Genomic DNA, 23,820 nt, shown 5'->3' with positions numbered 1-23,820 from the left:
CAGAGTTTAACAATTTCAGAAAAAAATAGTTCAAATAAACAGGCACAATAAGCCTTCAACCCTCTCCTCCCACAAGAGTATAGACCACAGACCTTATTAATGTAAAATAACTGGCTTGAAGCCCAAGCCCTTAAACCATAACTAAGACACTTTTAGAATAACAGACACACTAACCCTTCAGCTATCAATTCCCACATTAGAAGGACCTCTCCTAAACTAAAAAAGTCCAGAAATGAATGGTGGAACAACACAACCAATAAACTTCCACCTTGGCAAGCCCAGAAGTTATAAAAACAAGATAATTCAACTAGTAAAAAATGTTTATTCGATTTTGTCAAGTCCAGACTTCTTCAGAAACAGCTAATACATGAACACATCACATTTATATAGTAAAATCTATTTAACTGAAACCCTAATTAATCAATCAAATAAACAATAATAAAACATTTAAAGTGCCACTAGTTCTTACCTAAAATATAATTAACATTAAAAAAAAACAACTATTCTTATTTCTGTACTTTTAATCTTTTATTTTTAAGGAAACATTTAATGTTAATAAAATAATTAATTTCTGGAAAAGTGTTGGCCCCCATTTTAATTTGCCATAATGTCTCCCTCTGTTCTATTTTATTCCTGTAATCACCTCCTCTGAAATCTTTTGGGACCTGCTCTAATACTGCAAATCAAATTTTTGTAACTACACATTAACTTATGTTTATATAGATCATTGTTAGTGTCTTTTTTCTTTATAGAATAAATGTGTTCTTAATTTTTTTTTCTGTAAGCTTCTTTCTGTCATCGCTGTATAATAACAGTCACATTCAGAACACACTGCGATATAAACTATACCCTCAGTTTTACAATTTAAAACCCCTGAGATAGGTAAAGTGGTTGCAAAATGTTTCAAACTCACAAAAGGTCCTTCTAGGATATACCCACAAATGGAACAAGTAACACCTTTATACATTCCTTTAGTTCTATTAGATTGAGCTTTAAAAAAAAAAAAAAAAACTCGACTATTACAGTAAACTCTCAGTTAACCAGAACTCAAGCAACCGGCACACTCTAGCAATTAGCAAAAAAAAAAAAAAATAGAAGAAAAACAGTGCAGTTTTCATGTGTTGCACTTTCTGTTTTCCCCTGCAAAACATACCTTACATTTTTTTTATAGTTTTAGGGTTTTAAAAAGGAAGATAGGAATAAATTCCCTCTCTCCCCAACATGAGAACAAGTCAAACCAAACAAATAATATAGGGTACAGTATCAGTCAGGCCTATTTTTAATAGTAATGCTCAAGCAACCAGAAACTACCATTATCTGGCATTTACCAATCCCCTTGGGTGCCGGTTAACTGAGAGTTTACTGTATCTCTTTGCAGCACTTTCTTAGTATTATAATTATTTCTGTAAACAAACTTGGGGAAAGTACCAACAACTTTAGTTAACTCAGTATTTCCTTCTATTATTTTTCAATTTCTTCTTATAATAGAACTAATTTAAATATTATCCACAGTCACATCAAGGCAGCAAGCCACTATATGTTCTGTATTCCTAGAATGCCCATTCTTGTTGCTTAGGGATTTAACAAGAATAGGAGGGAAATCTGTATTTCTTCTTACTTTAATTTCCTGAGCTGTTTTTAATAGTAGATCTTCATGATTCATTATTTTTATTTGCAGTGTTAGAGTCGATCCCAAAAGATTTGAGAGGAGGGGATTATAGGAGTAAAATAGAACAGAGGGAGGCATTGTGGCAAATTAAAATGAAGGCAGACACTTTTCCAGGAATAAATGATTTTATTAGATTATGATTATGTTGTTGATTATCACTATACTTTCCATGGGGCCTTCCAGATACAGGCTTGCGACATACTATGTACATCTCAGGCTTTTGTCTTGAGGATACTTCAGCAATTCCAAGACACACACTTGGCACATGTGGGTCAGTATATTTTTCTCTCAGTGTCACTGCTGGACCGAGCCAGAGACATGAATGCCTTCTACAGAATGGCACATTATTCTGAGGTGCTTGGTTCAATAAATTGATGCCATTAGGGCCCATTGGGACTATGGATGGAAGAAATATTAAAATAAGCAGGCTGCCATTCCATCATCTGCCAAGTAATATGTGATGCATGGGGATGCATCATTGGTTTGTTGGCCCAGCATCTGGGCAGTGCCCATGATTCACATATCTGGCATGCAAGCTCATTCTACCACCTCTTCCTGCATAGTATGATTCTCCATGGTCACCTTGTTGGTAATCTGAAATTTTTGCTGTAATTATGTAATTAGTTATACTTTGAAAAAATGTATTCCATAGCAGTAAACCACGCTTCCTTTGTTGTGTCTCAACTCACCTGTTATTTTTTCCTATTTTCTAGGTGATGCATGCTACCCATTCAAGCAGTGACTGATGACACCTGTACATAACCCGGCAGGAGCTGCCAAAGAAAGGTCAACATTGACATGTCCCAGATAAGGACTGACATTGAGCAAGTGACTGGCCTGCTGAAACCCCATTTCATTTGGCTAGATACGTCTCAGGGTGCCCACCAGTATGATCCTGCTACTACATGCCACATGTTTATCAAGTTTTCCATTCTGCACAACAATCACTGCCAAGCTTGACTGAGTGCAGTTAAAAAATGGAAGATCTATGAGTATTGTTAACAACTGTGGTGCATGTATGCACTTTCTATGCAAGCGATGCTCATCCAAGTTGATTTCTATGAATTGTAGTCTGGTCTCATAGTAGTTAAATGACCTATGGTGGCTCTGGATGACCTGTTCTGAGCAGCACTTAGAGCAGGAGTTTGAGGCAGAGAATATAATGTCTCCAACATATAGATTTCTGCCACAGAATTGGAAGATAGATTTGCAGTGAATTAACATTTATCAGAGAAAGAAGGGCTCCACCACCAATCCTGCTAAAAACTTGAAACTTGAAAACTTTTAATAAGAATAAAACAATGATAAAGTAAAACACATTGGCTCATAAATCGGATAAGCGCTTAAACAGGAAGTCTAACTGGCTAACATTTAGGATTTGAAAAAGGTATTACACCGAAAGCGCTTATGCGTTTTATGAGCCAGTGTGTTTTATTTTATCATTGTTTAATTCTTATTAAAAGTTTTCAAGTTTTTAGCAGGATTGGAGGAAGAACCGTTCTTTCTCCGAATTTTGTACTTTGATGTGCTCTGCTTTGGTGACGCTACCTACTTTTTCTTTTTTGCATGAATTAACATTTAGACTGAAGTGTACTGAACCCTGAATCACATGCATCAATCAATGTACACCACACCATATCACTTACTAGTGCTCACTTACATTGAATGAAGCCAGAATTAAAACATCCACACTTTACTAATGCATTTACAAAATAGTAATTATGAAAAAAATACCACTAACAATAATTTTAACGGCATGCTTCCATAAATTATTACAGTACCACCATACTGATATTCTGGAATCCTAGGCAGAACATTCCTCTGCATAAAGAAAAAACTACTGAATGACACGCCCAATGTATGCACTGCTCATTGACTCCCCCCACATAACAAAATAAGGTATAGTTATGAAAAACTGAAAAACACCCCCCCCCCCACACACATAACAAAATAAGGTATAGTTATGAAAAACAAATCTGAAAGTCTATGCTACTGCTTCAGTACAATTAGTAAACCAAATATGACACATCACTTCCATGAGTAATACCTCTATATGGCTGAATTGGATGGGTATGCTAATGTCACACCTCAGAATGTGTGTCTCACACCCCTCATCCACTGTCTGCACATACATTCTTCACTTTTATACTGTTGCTCTGCAGAATGGCAGCAGGTGTAAAGGCTTGGGGTTGTGCTTCAAACTGTTCTGATAATGGCAACAAAATCCTTGTCTACTTCTTGAAGAAGTCATACCTACAGAAGCTGCAAAAAGCAGAAACTAGCACTGAGTCGAAAAAGACTGATATCTGGCAGGAGTTGGGGACTGACTGTTATCATTGACAGGAATCCCCCACAAAGAAAAACAGTGTTAGCGAAGGTATGTTGATCTGCAGAAGTGGACAGGTGACCAGCTAGCAGAGTGGCTGTTACAGGTTCAGGAAAGCAGGTCAGATTTCTAAAGTAAATTGTTTTCCTTTTTTTTTCTTTTCCCTCTTCATTTTAATAGGGTTCTGAATAATGTTAGGATAATAATGTGGAAGTGTGTTAAATAAATACAGACATGTGCACCTAGAAATGTAAACATGCATGATGCATATACATGCATACATATACCTTTATATATATATATATATATATATATATATATATATATATATATATATATACATATATATATATATATATATAGACACACACACACACACACACACACACACACACACACACACACACACACACACACACACACACACACACACACATGCACACATAAACACACACGCACACACATGCACACGCACGCACATACACACAAACACATACATATATCTATTTATATGCTGTGGGATGGAGCTCATCATTTTGGTGTCAATAAATTGAGACAAAGTTTGATTTTTTTCTTTGTGGATGTTTTATGGCGATTCCATGCACTCTTCTCATTTTGTGCATTTGGTTGTTGAATATATATATATATATATATATATATATATATATATATATATATATATATATATATATATATATATATATATATATATATATGTACACTTCAAGAAATGAAACAATAACTACAGAAGAAATACTAAAAATACCAAACAAACTTCTTCAGCATAACAAAAAGAAAAAAGACCAACATCACTAGAACCGATTTATTTTAGCGCTTTTGTTCTGTCATATCCAAGAACTTCTTTAGAAATGAGCTAAGTAATGCAACACTTTGAAGTAAATACTAGTAACCAAAGCAATAAAACAGAAAAGAACCATTAAAAGCAGTAGAATATTACCAGGATACTACGTGACTGCTAGAATAAATCAGGACAACTGGAGCAGACTCTGCACCTGGGTTAAATGACAGCTTAAATTTAAAATGTGCTTTGAGATGGAACTGTTAATCTCAGGTTTCACTACAGTCATGTTTTTTTACATTGTTCATGTTAATTGTCCTCTTCTGCAGACACCCTAATATGGTGCAGCCTTGAAAGCCATGAAAAGTGCAATATTCAGTATCTGGAAGAGGATTATTTGAGCAGACAGTGGAGAGACATCTTCAGCTCATGCAGGACCTCATTGAGTGGGTACAAGACTCACTGTCTCGAATGGCCCTGACCATCAAGCCACCAGAGGTATCTGCCCCCATACCATCAGAGTCTTTCTCTACATGTCCATGAGGCAGTAGAAACAGTTGAGATAGTCTGCACCAGGTGAGGATTACTCCATCTTCTCTTCACTTCCCTCATTCCCTAATCCTCTCTCCTACACCTTCTTCACTACTTCTTTCTCCAACTTCCCTCTCATATACAAAAAACATTTTGAAAAAAGGTGAGATCTCTCCCCTGACAAAAGCACGTATCTCCTCCAGCACAACTCTCTTGATATCTCTCTCTGTATCCCTTATGCACTGTCTTCCCATTTTCTGGCTTTCCTATCTTCAACTTTCACACCTTACAAAGAACCAATAGGGATGTCAATTTAGAGGCACCCATACAGTCACTTCATAACCCCTTTATATTTTTTAATTGATTTTGCATAATGGTGGGTGACTTTTGCCTTAATTACCTGTCAGAAGTTCAGGCGGACTTGCATAGTCCTGTGCTTGTCCAAAACTTATGAAGGTAACCAAAATTAGTCAAAACTTTGCATATTAAAGATGAATTTGCACACAACTAAAAACATTTTCCCATTTTAAGTAGTTAAAAGAGTGGGTGTTTTGCTGCACAGTCTTCCGCTTTCCTTTAGTCAACATAATTAGCTGGCACTCGATGCATTTGCATTGTGCAACTATGAACTTTGGAACTATGGTACCACCCTAATACTAAGAAATACAAATAACAGAATGTTTACCTTAAGTTTTACAGGCTGAGAAAAATTCTGATAAAATGATTGGCATATTTTGCCTCCTGATATTTGATCAGGCAAAATATAGCAAGACCTTCACAATCTTTTGCAAAAGTTAACATGCCAGAGGTTGTAGGAAGAAAAAAAAACTCTTGGATTAAGTTAACTACAGGACAGAGGTGGTGTTTTCCTTTAAGATGAATTTTTCGGTATGACATAATTTATACAATTTTATTTGTGAGACAAGTAGTGCTTTCTTTAATAGAAATAAAGTGAAATTACTTGTGAAATAATGTCAGCACAGTTAAGACAGTAAGCACCAGGCTGATCTGGCAGTTTATGACATGTAATAATCAATATATCACAATGCCAGAAATCCTGTTCTAGGAACAATATTATGCCACTGTTTCTGTGCAATTTAGGCAAAGGTACATCTAAATACAATAGTCAGAATATCACTGTTAATCGAGTAATGTTTAAAATGACCACACAAAACAGTGCTAACCGTAAGTATTTGCAAGTTGCAAATCTGCCTCTGCCCTACTTGTACGGCACAGGTTGTGAGAAGCATCTAAAAACAATGTTATGAAGGACAAACTAATAGTGATTCTAATCTCAGTTTACAGTCTTCTGTGTGAGCCAAACAGAAAGATTATCCATGGTAAATGCTTGTCTCAATCACTTCAACAGAGTTGCATTAGAGAATCCCTGTTACAAGGGAGGATAAAACCATTTTAACCACAGCAGAATAACAATCTGTTCTGCAAAGCCAGTAAGGTTTCTTAAGTGCTTTTTTGTCAACTCTTGGCAGAATCACTGCAAACGTAAACTGACAGAGAACTGTAAAATATTAAATGCAGTGGAATCTCTAAATCTGAGGAGGAATGATAAAAAAAAAAAAAAAAAACACTGCTGCCATTCCCTTGACACTTTATCATGGATAAGATATAACAAGCAACAACAGAACTAAGTGCTTTAAAGAAGCTCCTGAAAAGAAATCCTTATGATTGCATAAGCAGCATGGATGTTCTACTGAAATACTTGACTCCATACCAAGATGGCTTCCTTTAACAGTATCAACAATTTGTCACTGCACTAATGCTTCCTGTTAGATTTGCCAAATGTGCACATTGTTTAGCCAAGTAAGAATAATATATTTGGAATAAAATGTCAAATAATAAGCTTGATATTTTTTCTGTTATTGCTTGGCTTATCTGTGTGTTGTTGAATGCCATACACAGGTCTTCGACAAACTTGCAGACATATTCAATAAAAAGTTCAGCTGAAGATTTTTTTATTTATTTATTTAAATAATTTTGATTGAAATCATTATTGCATTGTGATATAAGAGGAAATGGTATTCTTATTCATATGCAGGATGACTTTAAAATTACAGCTATTTACTTATACAATTAGCTGACAGTGTGCCCAGTTTTAATATGTTTGTAATATTCAAGATCAGCATATCACTGTAATACAAATATTTCATTTATTTACGCATTTCATTACCAAAGGATAAAAAGGTTGCACAGACAGACCATTTATTAAACCTACAAGAAAGACCACGCAAAGTTAGTTTTAACAGTGTAGTACCTTAAACCTCCTGCACCGGAAACCCATGGGATATATGTAAATGAGCATTTAAGGATATACCAGTGTTTCAGTTACATGGCTTCTGAATGCTTATGACTTTTTTATGTGGACTTTCTTATGTCTTTACTGGTGTATTTAGACTAATAAATCCAAACTTCAATATCTGTATGCTATGTCTGCACTTCTTCTGAGACTGTCAGTACAGCAAAACTGGATAGTTTTGCCATGCTTTAGAAATGCAGAGTTTAAAAACAAGCCTGATGTCTGTAACATTAAGGTGGCTGCAAAAAATAACATCCAAATCAAAGACTAAAACAGTTACAGGCAAACCATTTAGTAAAAAACTACAAAAAAGACCCAGCAAAGCTAGAGCCTTCACTGTATAATACCTTAAAATCTCCTGTAGTGGAGGCCCATGGGATATATGTAAATGAGCATTTAAGGATATACCAGTGTTTCAGTTACATGGCTTCTGAATGCTTATGACTTTTTATGTTGACTTTCTTAAGTCTTTACTGGTGCATTTAGACTAATAAATCCAAATGTCATTATCTGTATGCTATGTCTGCACTTTTTCTGAGTCTGTCAGTACAGCAAAAGTGGATTGTTTTGCCATACTTTAAATGCAGAGTTTAAAAACAAGCCTGATGTTTGTAGCATTAATGTGGCTGCAAAAAATAAAATCCAAATCAAAGACTAAAACAGTTACAGACAAACCATTTAGTAAAAACTACAAAGAAGACCCAGCAAAGCTAGAGCCTTCACTGTATAATACCTTAAATCTCCTATAGTGGAGGCAAATGCATTATTCACTTATGCTGTTTTTTACTGAGTAGAATAGTTTGAGATGCAAACTTTTTTTTTTTTGCTATGGTTCTGGGAGGGGTAATTGTTTTGCTGGACAGAGTACCCCAATTTTATAGAGATGGAGAGAGAGAGAGAGATTAGATAGACAGATAGATAGATAGATAGATAGATAGATAGATAGACAGATAGACAGATAGACAGATAGACAGATAGATAGATAGAAAACAAAAAAAGAAAATTTTGTGGTGTAGGTGGAAAGGAATGTTTGAGGAAAGATGGACAAAAAGGACAGGGCAAATAAACATAAAATATGGTGACAGGGTTGGCATGCACACAAAAGACAGTGGGCAGGATTCAAGAAGCCTCCGTGTAAGAGATACAAGGCTTACACGGAGGCTACAGTTAAACGGTGTGATGTCAGCATGTCATGCATATGCATGAGGTCATGCTGAATCACACCTAAGGCTAACACGGTCCATGGAAGACAGTAGGGGGCGTGTCCATAGGCCGAGCCCTGCAAGCGGACATGCCCCCAGAAGAGTAAAAGTGCCCAAAGTAAACACCCACGACAGAGTACACAGAAATGTGAATAAACACAACACAACACATGCCCCCACAGACTATGAATATAAAATTATATAAATGAACATGTTATATTTTTTAAACTGTAAAGATGTTTGCCCGTGAGTGTGCTTGTTTGCGCGGGCATGCCCGTAGCTCAGCCACAGTTAGCAGTAAGTGGAAAAGCATATAAGAACTAACTATGCAAAGTAAGCCACAAAGCAATAGCGTAGCGGTAGAGACTTCGGCTGAAAAGCAGGCAGTCATGGTTTGAGCCCCCACAACATCAATTTTTATTTTTAGTTAAATAAGCACAAAACAAGTCCCTGACATATATGTACACATATAAAATTATATTTTATGTAAAATGTAATGAAATAGGCCATTTATTTTGAAGAAATGTGAGATAACAAAATAATAAAAAATGCCAGATGTGCCCAAAGCTGAGCTATAGTTTAACAAGTTGAGTGCATCTGCCTGTAGGTGAGCAGTGGTTTAACAGGTGCAAAATGAGTGCCCGTAGGTGAGCAATGGTTCAACAGGTGCAAAATGAGTGCCCGTAGGTGAGCCGTGTTTTAACACGCTGAAACTGTGTGCCCCTAGCTGAGCTGAGCATAATGTGCGTGCTGGGAGCCAAATGAAGTGTAAACCAGCGTAACCCGTTTGCGCGGAGCTGCGCACCGCGCCAACAAGCTAACCGACGGGCAACATTGAGCAAGCTGTAACAAAACTGACTTTACACAGACACACCCCCTAGCCTGTCTAGACAGTCATAAAATATAAAAAGCAGTGGCCAAGTTCGAACCCAGGATACCATGCACCATAGTCAAGGTACTGAACTACTAAGCCATAGCAGCTGTACTTAGAAATGCAGTAATAGCAAATATGGAATGAATAGAAAGAGGAGCATGACAAAGCAGGTTTTGTGAAGCTGATACAATTCCAAAATGGCCAATCACAGATAAGTGCGGGAAAAACGGCATATATAAGCCCCATAGGTGGGAATACACAGTATAACCGATTGTAGAACTAACTTGCACCCAGAATGTCAGGAGTAGGTGAGGGCTGTTGCTTCCGAGCACAGAGGTTGGGCATTGAGGAGTCCAGATATATGGTCTGCCTCCTTGTCCACAATCATGAGGCCCAACTCATGCAGGGCCAGGTGCTGTGGGGAGCATATAGGGCTGAGGCGTGGGACCGGATGGCTCATGATCTCACCAGTGCCACAGGGATTCCAAGGACTGGTGAACAGGTCCGTCACCACCATGCGGACCTGAAGAGACGTAAGCAGTACCAACTGAACCTTTGGATCCAGGAGGCCCTGCAAATGCCCAACGCCCCACTACTGAGTAAGTTACATTTAATTATGTATGTAAGAAATTAACCTAGCTGATATTATGGAGATGTGTATTCCAATATTACTTTATTTATATTACAGCTGCAGGTGTCCGTTCTGCGAACCGCAGAGCCTATGGTGATAGGCTGGTGCGGTTACGCCACCAGGCAGGTCAGTAATCCTCTCCCTGTATCTGTAAATAAATATAAAAGTATGACAGTTAGCAAAAGAGTGCAGTGTAGTCACTAAGTAATAAAATGTGCAAGTAACAGTGTAAGAGTGTTTGCAAGTATTGCTTGATTACAAAAGTGTGCTGCAGTCTGTAATCCAAACAGAAAAATGAAAATGTCTGAAATAAAGTCTGAAATAAAGATGCCCCACCTGTAATATAATAGTACACAACCTGCAGCAGGCTGAAAAGTACAGCTGCAGAAGATGAGCAAATCACATGTGTGAAATATATCCCTGTTGAAATACTGAAACATGACAGAAGTGAGACTGTTGGAAAGGATTGTTATAACTACAGGTAAAACATGTCAATAAAGCCTAGAAGTAAGTACCATCCTGAATTGTAAAATTAAAACAAGTGAGAGAGTGTGAGAAAGAGTTATGAATCCACCAATAAAGTAGTAATAACCCCTGAATAAAGTATACTGCAGTCAGTACAGAATGAAATGAATGTGACAAGCAGAACCAAACTGCGAAATGTGTTCAAAATGTTGCTGCAGCTGGAATGTGTATCCCAAAATCTGGATATGTTGTTCTCAGTCTGCAATATGCAGATACTATGATAGTCTGAAATACCAAACATCCACAGTTGTCTATAGCTATATAAAGCAAATGTAGCAGGATGATGTAGCTGAACAAAGCCAGATATGAAAGTGTATGAATAAAAATGTAAATGTATATTGATGTAGCAGTAACATTCCTATCACCAACTTGAAGTAGTTATCACAAAGGAAACTGTAGGTAGAACTGTAGTGTGTATATATCTGCAGCTATTAGAAATGTACAGCATATGTATTGGTATTTGAAGGTGTTAATTATATTTTCTTCACCCTACCCTATAACCACATATAATCCATTCCACATGAAATTGGTATGTGCAATCACAACACCCCTGGACATTTGTCCTGTTGGGTCATACATATTTGCATGTACGTTGATGCATCTGCCCTGTTCATACATCCAAACCTGATGGCCTGTTGCCATCAATCAACCCTGCATGTTGTTGGACTGTGTATTGCTGTTCAAATTATGCATGTGTTATGCTCGCTGTTCAATGGTGTGAATATCTGGGTGTTTGGTTAATGGGAATACTAATGCATGCTGTTACAACTAATTGCGAATGGTATTGTATGTTACTAACCCAAACTGTCATGACATAATGCAAAACATAGGACGACAGGGAAGGCGGGTTCCAGCGGACCCACCTCTCCCACCTCAGCTGGCGAGTGCACCTGGCAGTAGTGCCCAGTCTGGACCCTCCTCTGGTGGCCCTGTGCCACCTGTGGGTGGAAGCACTGCAGGGGATGGGGCTCATCCCCCCTCTGCAAGTGTGGCCAGAGGAGAACCACCACTCACCCTCCGTAGCGTCCGGACTGTGGTGTGTAGGGAGATCCAGGAATCTGTTCTTGGGCCCCTATGCCAGCTTGAGGCACAGGTGGCACAACTAACGGGCATGCCTGTTGCCTGCCCACACAGCCCCCAGCACAGCCCCATCCTGGGCAGTGAAGGAACAGTGGCAACTGCCCATGGGTGGGGATATCAGTTCCACTGTTGCCATCTGTGGGCTCATGGGCTCTGGATATCCAAACATCCATCCCCGTCAATTGTGTAACCCCCCCCACACGTGTCATACACCGCCCTTGTATGCGTCTTGTTTGTCTTGTCTGTTGACCTGCCCAACCTACCTCCCCAGCTATACCGACTTCCTTTACCTGACATACCACTCTCACCTGAAAAAAAAAAAGGGCACTCTGTACCCACAAAAAAATCGCGCCCCATACATAGCTGCCTATTTCACACACATGTCTGCTGGACATGGAAACTGTCAATTACAATTGGCTGTACAACAAGTATTATTGTTGTCCTGACACCTCTTTCAGGGGTGGAAGGTTTCAAATGTCACACCAAATTACAAACATATGTACAGCTGTTGCTGTTGAAGAAATGGGCAGCTATGGGCATTACCTACATCCCTCCTGCAAAACCCAAGCTTGTTTCCCTACTGTCTTACCCTCTTTGTGACCCCTTTTTCACCACTTTCCTGTCTCCCCATTTTAATTTATTTCAAAGAAAATAGCGCGGGTGTGCACCAGAGTAAGCAATGTTAAGCGGTTTTAAGCGGGTGTGCGTGGAGCTGAACACCAGTGCGCATGCGTAAGCTCCGCGCAAACCAGTGCTAACCTGGTTACAACTGCTTAAAAGTGCCTTAGTCACTCTGAATGACAGGTCCTGTAGTCAGTTCAAAAGCAAAATAAAATCCCACTGTCAGTCCCGAACCCAGGACCATGGAACCATGGAAACAATAGTCTGCATGACTTACTACTAAGCCATGACTGTTATATAAGAACATTGTGCTACAATAAATATATCATGTAATAGTAGGAATGAATGTAAAGGGAATATAGGATGTGTAGTACACAAAGCATGTCATGTATATTTACTGTCAAATCTAGTGGATTTCTATAATAGTAGTGTGTGAACAGAAACAGTCATGCTAGTTGGTAGCTAGTAGGTAATAATGTCAGTTATTATACATATATAAATATATGTGTATATATATATATATATATATATATATATATATATATATATAGAGTTGTAGGTGTCAGTGTACATACACACTTAGTACTGGAAACAGGAGAGATGAATGGAGAAATGTTAATCTACAACACAGCCTGAATTATGAGAGAGATACTAACCTTTACACTCACAGAACAGTGTCCACAGCATACCAGCATGGTCCCCGCCCTGGCAATCTGAAAGGGCAACGCCTATCTCACATACCCTTTTATAGCACTGTCCTGAAAACACAGTGAGAACTGCAATCAGTACACAACTGGCTGCATGCAATTAGCAAATGCTGGCTTACAATTAGTGCAGAGGCTATCACATGGACATATGCAGATACCTACAAAAGCATCCTGTACTCCCACTCCACGCATGCAGTACTTTCATTGCACCATCTGGAGGCAGAGAGAGGGAGAGAGAGAGAGAGAGAGAGAGAGAGAAAAAAGAAAGAAAAAAAGAAAATAAAAACAAACAAAAACCACACATAAGACAAACTAAGTTGAAGCTGTCATCAGTGTCAGTATCAAGCTGGGCTAGCAGCAGCAGGAACCTACACTAACGGTAATGCAACCAGCTGCGACAAACACAGGTAATGTAAAGTAACAATTTAATAGTTTACATACTGTGAACCCTCCATATGTGTTATTGGTCTGTATCTATATGTATGTCTATGTGATAAGTTGTGTGTACATTGTTTTACCCAAAGGGGATGACTATACATTACATGTCATTCAGTGTTAGGCCATGATTCTGGCACCAGTTGTCCATTTCAGTGAGGCCTGTCTGTAGGATGTGTGTGTCAGCTGGTGTAATGACTATGGCGCTTAGTTCGCAGTCATCTGGGAACTTTGTCATCCACAACCCACCCATGTTTGCTTTCACATCTGAGAAGTAAATGCCAAACAAGAGGGGTCCTAGGACAGAGCCCTGTGGGATACCACTTGTGACTGGCTATGAGTCTGACATGGCTCCCGCAATTCTGACTGTATGGATTCTGTTGTTCAACCAGTTTGCAACCCATCATGTGACATATGTATTAACATTTAAGCTGATGAGCTTGTCTATGATGCCTGAGTGGAGTATTGTGTTGAAGGCCTTAGGCAAGTCCAGGTAGGCTGTATGGACTGCTTTGCCCTCATCAATGGCTGTAGTGACTGTTTTGAAAATGTCAACCAGGTTCAAAAGGCAGGATCAGCCCTTCACAAAGGCAAGCTGGGTGGGATCAAGTGTCTGTAGGTACCCAATATCGCTGTATATGAGTCCCATAATGAATCTTTCCATAGCTCTGCAGACCAGGCTGGTTAAGCTTATGGGGCGGTAGTTCCCAAGGTCAGTAGAGGTGCCTCCTTTGTGGAGTGGGACCACTGTTGCTGTATGCCAGTGTTCAGGTACATATCCTGTAGTAAGGCCAAGGTTAAATATCAGTGTTATATGCAGTTGTAGCTCCTCTTGGAGTTCACGTAGCACACATCCAGGGATACCATCAGGTCACATTGATGCTGTGTGTTCTGCTTTGCAGAGGGTGGCCCTCACCTGGACATCTGAGATGACAGGGAGGTTACATTCAGCTGTGATAAGTATTTCTTAGTTTGGGGGAGAGGGAGGGGGGATATTTGCACTGAACCTGTCTGCCAGAATGTTGCCAATATCAGTGGGTTCAGTGAATTTTATGTCGTTGTGTACTAACTCAGAGCATATCTGAGGCTTTTGGTCAATGTGTGTAACAAAACTGAAGAAGGCCTTGTGGTTATCTATAGTGTCCTTGGCCATTTCCCTCTCAGAGTTGGCCTTGGATGTTGTTATGAGAGAACTTAGCTTATTACTAGTGCCGACCACAGGTGCCTTCCCTTTATGTGATTCTGCTCTGTCCTGCAGTAGCCTCCTTCTATCGTTATACAAGTTGTTTTTGGCTGGGGTCCACCAGACAGGATGCTTAACCTTTGTGCATAGGGTCTGGGTTAGAATTGTGTGTGCATGTTCCATGCATTCTTTGGGATGTCCGTGGGAAGCATTTGCAAAGGGGTCAGCATTGTGGGTTGTGGTCTCCACTGGCCCAGTGGGCTGCATGGATACTATCTCAGTCCTAACAAGTGAAAATCTGTCTATTCACATATATATCAAAGTAGTCTACTGTGCTGGTGGTGGTGGTGGGATATGTATATCCAGGCTGATTATTTTGTGTCCAGATCACACTAGTGGATGATGTTCCACATACAGTACCTTGTTATGAATCCCCAGAGTGAGGTGGTGCATTGGACCTGTCTCAGTGTGCTGACCGATGGGGCTTGGAAATATGTTGTATGGAATGTGGCAGGTATTGTTGCACAGGTGTTGGCTGAGCACTGATATCTGGCCATGTACATGTGTATCCACCAAGAGACACACACATGCTACATATGGGAGTAGTAGTATATCACTACAGTTGAGTATCATGTATAGTATGTGCGCCATATTTTGCTGACATAGTTTGCTGATATCCTGTTTGTGTTCTCTTTCAGGGACATGGCGCGTCAGCGAAATCCTGCCTATTCTGCTGCAGAAGATGAAGAGATACACCAGAGCCTAGTGCGGGATTATGACATACTGTTTTCCCGCACCAGCCAGAATCAGCAGGAGAAGGCTGCACTGTGGCAAAACCTTGTCCGTAGGGTAAATGACATTGGCACGCATAATAGGACATATGAGCAGGTACGACATCACTGCAGTGATTTAATCAGAAATGTCCGTCAGCGTGCGTCGGATATCCACAGGCAACAGGTCACCACAGGAGGTGGGGTGGCCACACATCCCCCCCTCAACAGACTGGAGGGGCTACTCCTAAGTGTTGTGGCTCCAGCCCAGGAACATCAACAGCAACACACCTGCATTATGATGGAGGCTGGATCCACACAGCAACACAACATGGAGCGTGCAGGTAATATGCCATATGTACACTTGACTGTTCTGTACACTGTTAATTTATGCATGTGTAAGGTGTGTCCTTGGTATGTAGCTGTCAACATAGTATGTAATTGTGCAGGTGTGATATTGCCAATATCAGCAGCTGACATGTGAAAGACAACTTGTGTTTCTATGAACCGTATCATACGCAGTATCAATGGCACAGTTGTGCCCACTGACATTAATCCCCTCATTTCTGCAGGTCCCTCCGGTGTTACAGCAAGGCAGCCCATCCATGCTGGTGAGTGTGTTTTAACAATACCTATAATAGTCCTGATAGTGCTAGTAATAATAGTGTAACTCAGTAGTGCTCTGTGTGTATACTGCGGGGTGTGCATGTGTGCATGTGTGCGTGTGTCCACATGTGCACGTGTGCATGTGTGCATGTGTGCATGTGTGCATGTGTGCCTGTGTGCCTGTGTCCACGTGTGCATGTGTGCATGTGTGCATGCTTTCCTGTGTCCACGTGTGCATGTGTGCATGTGTGCATGTGTCCACGTGTGCATGTGTGCATGTGTGCATGTGTGCATCACTGGTAACATTGTGTAGACATTGTAAACTGTGTTTCCTGTCTTCCTCCCACAGGTTCTGGTGCTGCTCTGGTGTCCTGCAGCAGGGAACCTGAATCTGGTGCCACAGGTACTGATAATAATGATATCTGTGTAATGGCACAGGAAGGTGTGTCAGGGTCTGTCATTGGTCAGCCAATTGACAGTACACAGCTGTCAACCCCATCATTGTACACAGTCGTCCTGCCAGTACATCCTATGTCACCAATGTCCCTAGGTGATGGACAGGATACAGTGGGCATTGACCAGGGTAATGTGGTATCTGTGGCGCATGCTTCCCCACACAGCAGCCATGGGCAGGGTCCTGAGATGGTACCACACAGACAGTTGCCCATGGGTTCTCATGGGAGCATCCATGGGCGTACTGCCTCTGGCAGACGTGCCCAAAGAGGTCTGTCAACCTCAGCTATGTTTCGGGCTGTCATGCAGGTACAGTCACGTATGGAAAGGTACACCAGACAGGGTCTGAGGGAGCTGAGATCATGTTGCACATCCATGACTGACAGTATGCGTGACATCGCGGATGCTATCCGTAATTTCACCGATGTCATAGACAGACGTTGTGGGGACATATTACAGCAGTTCCACAACCACATGTCCATGAGCCAGGGCAATGGTGGATGGTTGCTGTGTCAACGTGGCCATATGCCAGCGACAGCAGCAGCTGGCAGTCGGCGCAGACAACAACAGGTCCGCGGATGCCCCCATAGTGCCAGCAGCAGCCCCAGCAATGCTGGGTCTGTGCTGTCATCAGACCGCCCCAGGAGACCACGTGCACATGGCTCTGGACAGTCCCAACAGGGACCTGTGTCCATTCAACAAACTCCCGCTTCTGATGACAGTACCCAGTCTGGCTTAGTACTGGATACGGTCCATAGCACCCCTGCCAGGCACAGGTACCATGTCCATGGCCACAGACACTGATCTGTATGACCTGCCAGGTGCAGCCTGTGGCTGTCCACAAACACCAGTATATGGCAGCCATGAAGTGGAACTGTGTGCATGCATACACACATGTGAAATGTTAACACCTAGGGCTACCACATACACGCACACACTGCACCAACAGTGTCCCACCCTGTACTGCTGTCCCTCACCAACACACATACATGTCACTTGATGGTATCAGTGGCAGACTCATTCATACCTAGTTCACACCCTGTGCATAAGATGAAACTGTGCCACCTCCTGCAATCCCCAACATCAGTGCAGGAACAGGTTAACATGTTGCTGATGCACAGGGTGACTACATAGAAGTGTATTACTAGTATCATGTTGGTAACAGTACAGTGTGCTGATATGATTGTGTGTATATCCCAGCATGCCTGATGCAGTAACTGTATGACTGTCCTGAATTGTTATGTACACCCATAGTAAGTACCATAGTGTAACAGCTGCACATTATTGCATACCGGTGGTAAGGATGTCAACAGATAGCCACATACATAGGTAGCACAGGGGAGAAGGTAATGCAAGTAGTGATACGCAATGATGAACATGTACACTAATGGTGGCATGTTGCCCACAACGACTATACAATGTGGATGTTTGCGCATGTTGATATGTGTGCAGTACCAATTTAATTTAAATTAAATTAAATTTTAAATAATATCAGTTTTACCATGGACATCTGAGCTGTGCATTCCTGGGTACATGTTTATAGTGCCTGCATACTTGCACTGTTACCTACTGGAAGTGGTACCCCTTCTTTGTTGTACAATGGACTACTTCCAGCCCTGCTTACTGTAGCTGTCCTGTTCGCATGTACGTTGCCTGTGACACATTGCATATGACTTACCTGGCATTTACCCACATGTGCAGTCATATATGCCAGCGCTATGAAATCAGTAGCAGTACACCCACACATACTCACCTACAGTATGTTGTTCCCCATTGGCTCTATGTGTTGGTAATCACCATGGCAATCACACTACTATGGTAGCATGTGCAAAGGTAACCTGTGAATCACCTCTATGGTCCAGTTGTGGTTTATGTGAGTCATGTGGAAATGCCACAGCTGCCACATGTATGCAGTCAACCCTCTCCCCTGGCCAGGAACGTACAACACATGTGTGAGATGCAACCACATAGCCAATCTGGGGACTGAGCACTCTGAACCCAGTACTGCCATACCCTGTCAGGTGGCATGACATACTACAGTGACTACAATACCAGTCTGACATAGACCCACACTGACAGCAATCCGAACACACTGGGGCATACTTGGAGCCTCAGAATAGCATCCTGCCTGAGCATCACACACCTCCGCAGCTGGCACACAGGCATACGTTAAGTCAGAACAGAGCACATGCCACACATGGCACACACATTCCATGTGCCACACACTCACAGCCTGTAGGGCTATACAACACACCTGCTACAGATGTGTCAGGTACCTTCCTTGGCCGCTGCAGTGGGGTTCCGCTCAACAGGCTGTACATGGTGAAGGTCACAGTGATATGCCCGTGGGGCACTATGGTCCACCACATAACACATGCATACGGGTCAGTCAGAGGCATGGACACATATGACTCAGTCATTGTCCATGCCACTATGGATGACCTGAGACATACCTCCCTGGACTACATGATAGGGAACATAGAAGGGCTCTCTCAGCAGGTGGCACGGGCCGGTATGAGCCTGACCTTGGTTGCCATCATACTCTCACCAGGTATGCTACCACAATATGTAGGAAGGGTGTTCTATGTCTACATTCTGCTCAATCTCCAATGTCATGCATAGGGTATCCAATGGCAGTCAGCATGTGCTTACATGCTAGGGAAGCCACAATGATTTGCGAGGGGCAGCTTGCACGTGTCACCCATGGGCCATTGTATATTGGTGAAGCCCCTTGATACACACATAGTGCCTTTTGCTGCAGGGCACAGATTACATAGCCACCTCCGCGGGTAACACACGGGATAGGACACTAACAGTAATGCTACACAACACCAGCAGTGTACACTGCAGGATGCATGCTCTGGACACTGTCCTCAGCACGGTAAACTGCAATATCTGTGCAGTAACAGATTCCTGATTCACGGCTCACAGGTGCAACCCATCACTGCCAGGTTATACCTCATACCATGCCTGTTGTCCCCTACACACGTACCACACATGAACAGGGGGGGGTGGTATCTCAAGGCACCACAGATACACACACCTCCAGGTTGTTGGCACAGCACAAAGGATCAGGGCCTATCCATGAGCAGCTAACAGTGTGTTGGACTGCCTTCTGGTTCATAGCCTGGCACACACAACCCTCCCATACACAGGAAACCCACCTGTCCTCCCTAACAACACTGGGAATATGACGGTCTCTAGATATGTCTTTATATGGCTAGACTGCATCCAGCCAAACATTGTGTGTGAGCATTACTGTAGCTACAACACACTAGCTGAAAGGTTCCCAGCATGTAGTCACTGAATTGCAGTGGAACAACATGTTACCACTCCCACAACAGGTGGGAACATGCAGCACCTGTTCATCGACTACATGTAGACTGTATGGCCCAGACCAGATGTGTATCCCCCGCTGTTAGGATGATACCATATACAACTCACACTGTATATACACATACCGCATGCAGCCCCTGCACAGTAAGACACAGTCATAATGTTATGCATTGCAAATACCATTTATCCACTTGAGGCACGTGTCAGACATGGTAACTACTGAAGGTCACAGGTATATATGTGTATGTGTCACACACATACATCATGTGTGCATTGCCATTGCTGGTTTAAGCAATGTCATGCATTGTTATCAACAACATCCCACACATGGTCATTTTGTGTGACACAACCACACGTGGCAGTTGTGGGTTTCCAAAGCATACCTATCTGTGGTCTGACAGTGGTAATAGACCCAGTAGCGGAGCGCACTATTGGCATTACTGGGCAATTAGTCCTGTTTGGCTGCACTGATAGTGTGGTGACATCACCTGTGTTTACTGGGGGAATATGCAGCATCTGATGTATTGTAGTAGTTGCCAAAAGGAACTGTTCTCTTACACTTGCAATTACACACACCCTACTACCCCCACACACACTTGCAGGATTTATACCCCTACCTAACTATGTTATGACACTTGAGAGGGACACATTAGCGGAGCGTGTTATTCTCATTACTGGGAGGTTTCCCTTCTCCTGCTGTACTTATAGGGTGCTGACATCATCAGTGTTTAGAAAGGGGAATGTGCATCCTGTAGTGTGTTTTCCTAGTTGCCAAAAGGGACGTTCCTTTCATACAGGCTTGCACACACACTAACCCTCCTCCACACACACTGGGCATTTGTAGGATTCAAACCCCTACCTAACTATGTTATGACACTCGAGATGGACGAATTAGCGGAGCATGCTATTCACATTACTAGGAGGTTTCTCTTCTCCTGCTGTACTTATAGGGTGCTGACATCATCAGTGTTTAGAAAGGAGAATGTGCATCCTGTAGTGTGTTCACCTAGTTGCCAAAAGGGACATTCCTTTCATACAGACTTGCACACACACTAACCCCTCTCCACACACACTGGGCATTTACAGGATTCAAATCCCTACCTAACTATGTTATGGCAGTCGAAACGGACGCATTAGCGGAGTGCGCTATTCGCATTACTGGGAGGTTTCCTTTCTCCTGCTGTACTTATAGGGTGCTGACATCATCAGTGTTTAGAAAGGGGAATGTGCATCCTGTAGTGTGTTCTCCTAGTTGGCAAAAGGGACATTCCTTTTATACATACTTTAACCCCCCTCCACACACACTGAGCATTTGCAGGATTTAAACCCCTATTTACCTATGTTAAGATACTTGAGATGGACGCATTAGCGGAGCGTGCTATGTGCATTACTGGGAGGTTTTCCTTCTCCTGCTGTACTTATAGGGTGCTGACATCATCAGTGTTTAGAAAGGGGAATGTGCATCCTGTAGTGTGTTCTCCTAGTTGCCAAAAGGGACATTTCTTTCATACAGACTTGCACATACACTAACCCCCCTCAACACACACTGGGCATTTGCAGGATTCAAATTCTTTCTTAACTATGTTATGACACTCGAGACGGGCACATCAGCAGAGTGCGCTATTCGCATTACTGGGAGGTTTCCCTTCTCCTGCTGTACTTATAGGGTGCTGACATCATCAGTGTTTAGAAAGGGGAATGTGCATCCTGTAGTGTGTTCTCCTAGTTGCCAAAAGGGACATTTCTTTCATACAGACTTGCACACACACTAACCCACCTCCACACACACTGGGCATTTGCAGGATTCAAACCCCTACTTAACGATGTTATGACACTTGAGAAGGATGCATTAGCAAAGCACACTATCCAAATTACTGGGCATCTGTTCTGCACCTGCAGTATTTATAGGGTACTGACATCTTTATTTCTACAGAGGTATGTACATCTAGTACTACCTGTCAGGTGGGGGATAGCATATATATGCATTTGCAGCCACCTACTTCAGGGTCACATATGCACATCGCACTGGCAGGTTATGTTCTATACCATGCTTTGTGACCACAGGACCTGTAACACACAACACAACCAGTCCAGAACACCCCTCCCACATCCAGTACACACACTTTGCTTCCCTGGGAACAGTGCCGGGATATGCAGGTGTTCACATACACCATTCCAGTTGTTAACGTCAGGTACAGGCATATTGTGTGTGGGAACTACTCAGGCCTCTACAACATTACCCTACAGCTACTACAATTTGTGGGTCCATGTGCTATGGCAGAACCACTCACCACAGCCACATGGGGGAATACATATTGCACCTGACCATCTGCAACATGGGTACTCACTGTTCTACACCAGAGGTAGACCACCATTGTTGATATCTGACCATACCCACCTTTCCCTGGACATCCATATCCCATCCCCACCCCCAGGCAAGGTTGTCACTGCAAACAAACTGTATTTATCACAAGCAGACTTTACACTTGTGAAGACTGGGGTGGAAGACTTCAAAGGACCCATGCTGGGGGACTATACTGGCCACTCTGCATAATCCTTGACAATTGCATTCTATGAGCATGTGGAAGGTTTGCATTGATCATGCTATCCCACATATACCCATGACTGCTCCACAACAGGACACCTGTCAGGTGTACACCAGCTATATATGAGCTGTCCAACAGACAGAGTGAGCTAATACATTGCAGAGCTGTATCCCACAGAGGGAGGACATCTCTGAACAGTACCGGCATGACACTTCAATCCCACATAATCATCACGACACAGTGTTGACAGTGAAATTGTCCAGACAATGCAGATAGGGCTCCCTTCAGTCTGTTATTGATGCCCACTTACTGTTAGAGGTCCTCAGCAAGCCTCTTCCAGCACACACCAACAACATGGATGTGGCTTAGCACATTCAAACCCTGGGATCTCCACTGTGTCCCTGCTTGACAGAGGCACAGCACACTAGCCTCACACGATGCCTTATGTGACCTACTTTACAGTGGCACAGTAGCCTACTGTACTGTGGATGCAGACGCCAAGCACACTCTGGCGAAGCTTTCATTCCCTAGGGCAAACAGCCTAGTATTGACCTCTACACCCAAATGTTTAACTTTCAGATGCACAATATTTGTTGCTGATAGACTGTTTGCAGGTCTTTATTGCCATAGCATTCCCTGTTTCTATGAACAACTTGTGTATCTGTGGAAGATGTTTGAATATGAGGGGGATCCACTATATCACTTATGTCTCTGTAGTCATTTAACTGTGTGCACTGGGCAGATTGCTGTGATGTGGTTGGTTCCTGGAATGACACGTACAAATACAAGATATGTGTAGCCAACTGCTAAACGGAGATATGGCCCAAGTGTGTGAGCATGCCCAGTTCAGCCTTTCCATGGCATGTTGTCTGACATATGTCTCATTTATCAAAGTGTGCGAGCATGCCCAGTGTGAGCTTTCCATATGTTGAACTCTGCAGTCCACCACATATGTGGATGAGTGTGAACTTCAACAATATCTCAGGTTTATGGTTGTGTGTTGGGTGTCATGTTGTGTACTTACTGGCCAACTGCTTCATGTCTGAACACAACAGGGATTATACTGTGCCTGCAGGGTTTGCATGGGATACTTTGCATACAGTTGTCAATGTCCTTTCATACTGACCTAACACTGTAGTACCATATAGTGTACTGGCTCAGTACTTTCACTGTGGTGGACAGTATCCTGGGCTTTAGTCCTATCACTGCTTT

Source organism: Protopterus annectens, chromosome 2.part0 (genome assembly GCF_019279795.1).
Source record: "Protopterus annectens isolate FY-2018-M chromosome 2.part0, PAN1.0, whole genome shotgun sequence".
NCBI lineage: Eukaryota > Metazoa > Chordata > Ceratodontiformes > Protopteridae > Protopterus > Protopterus annectens.
Note: the sequence above shows the minus strand (reverse complement) of the source record.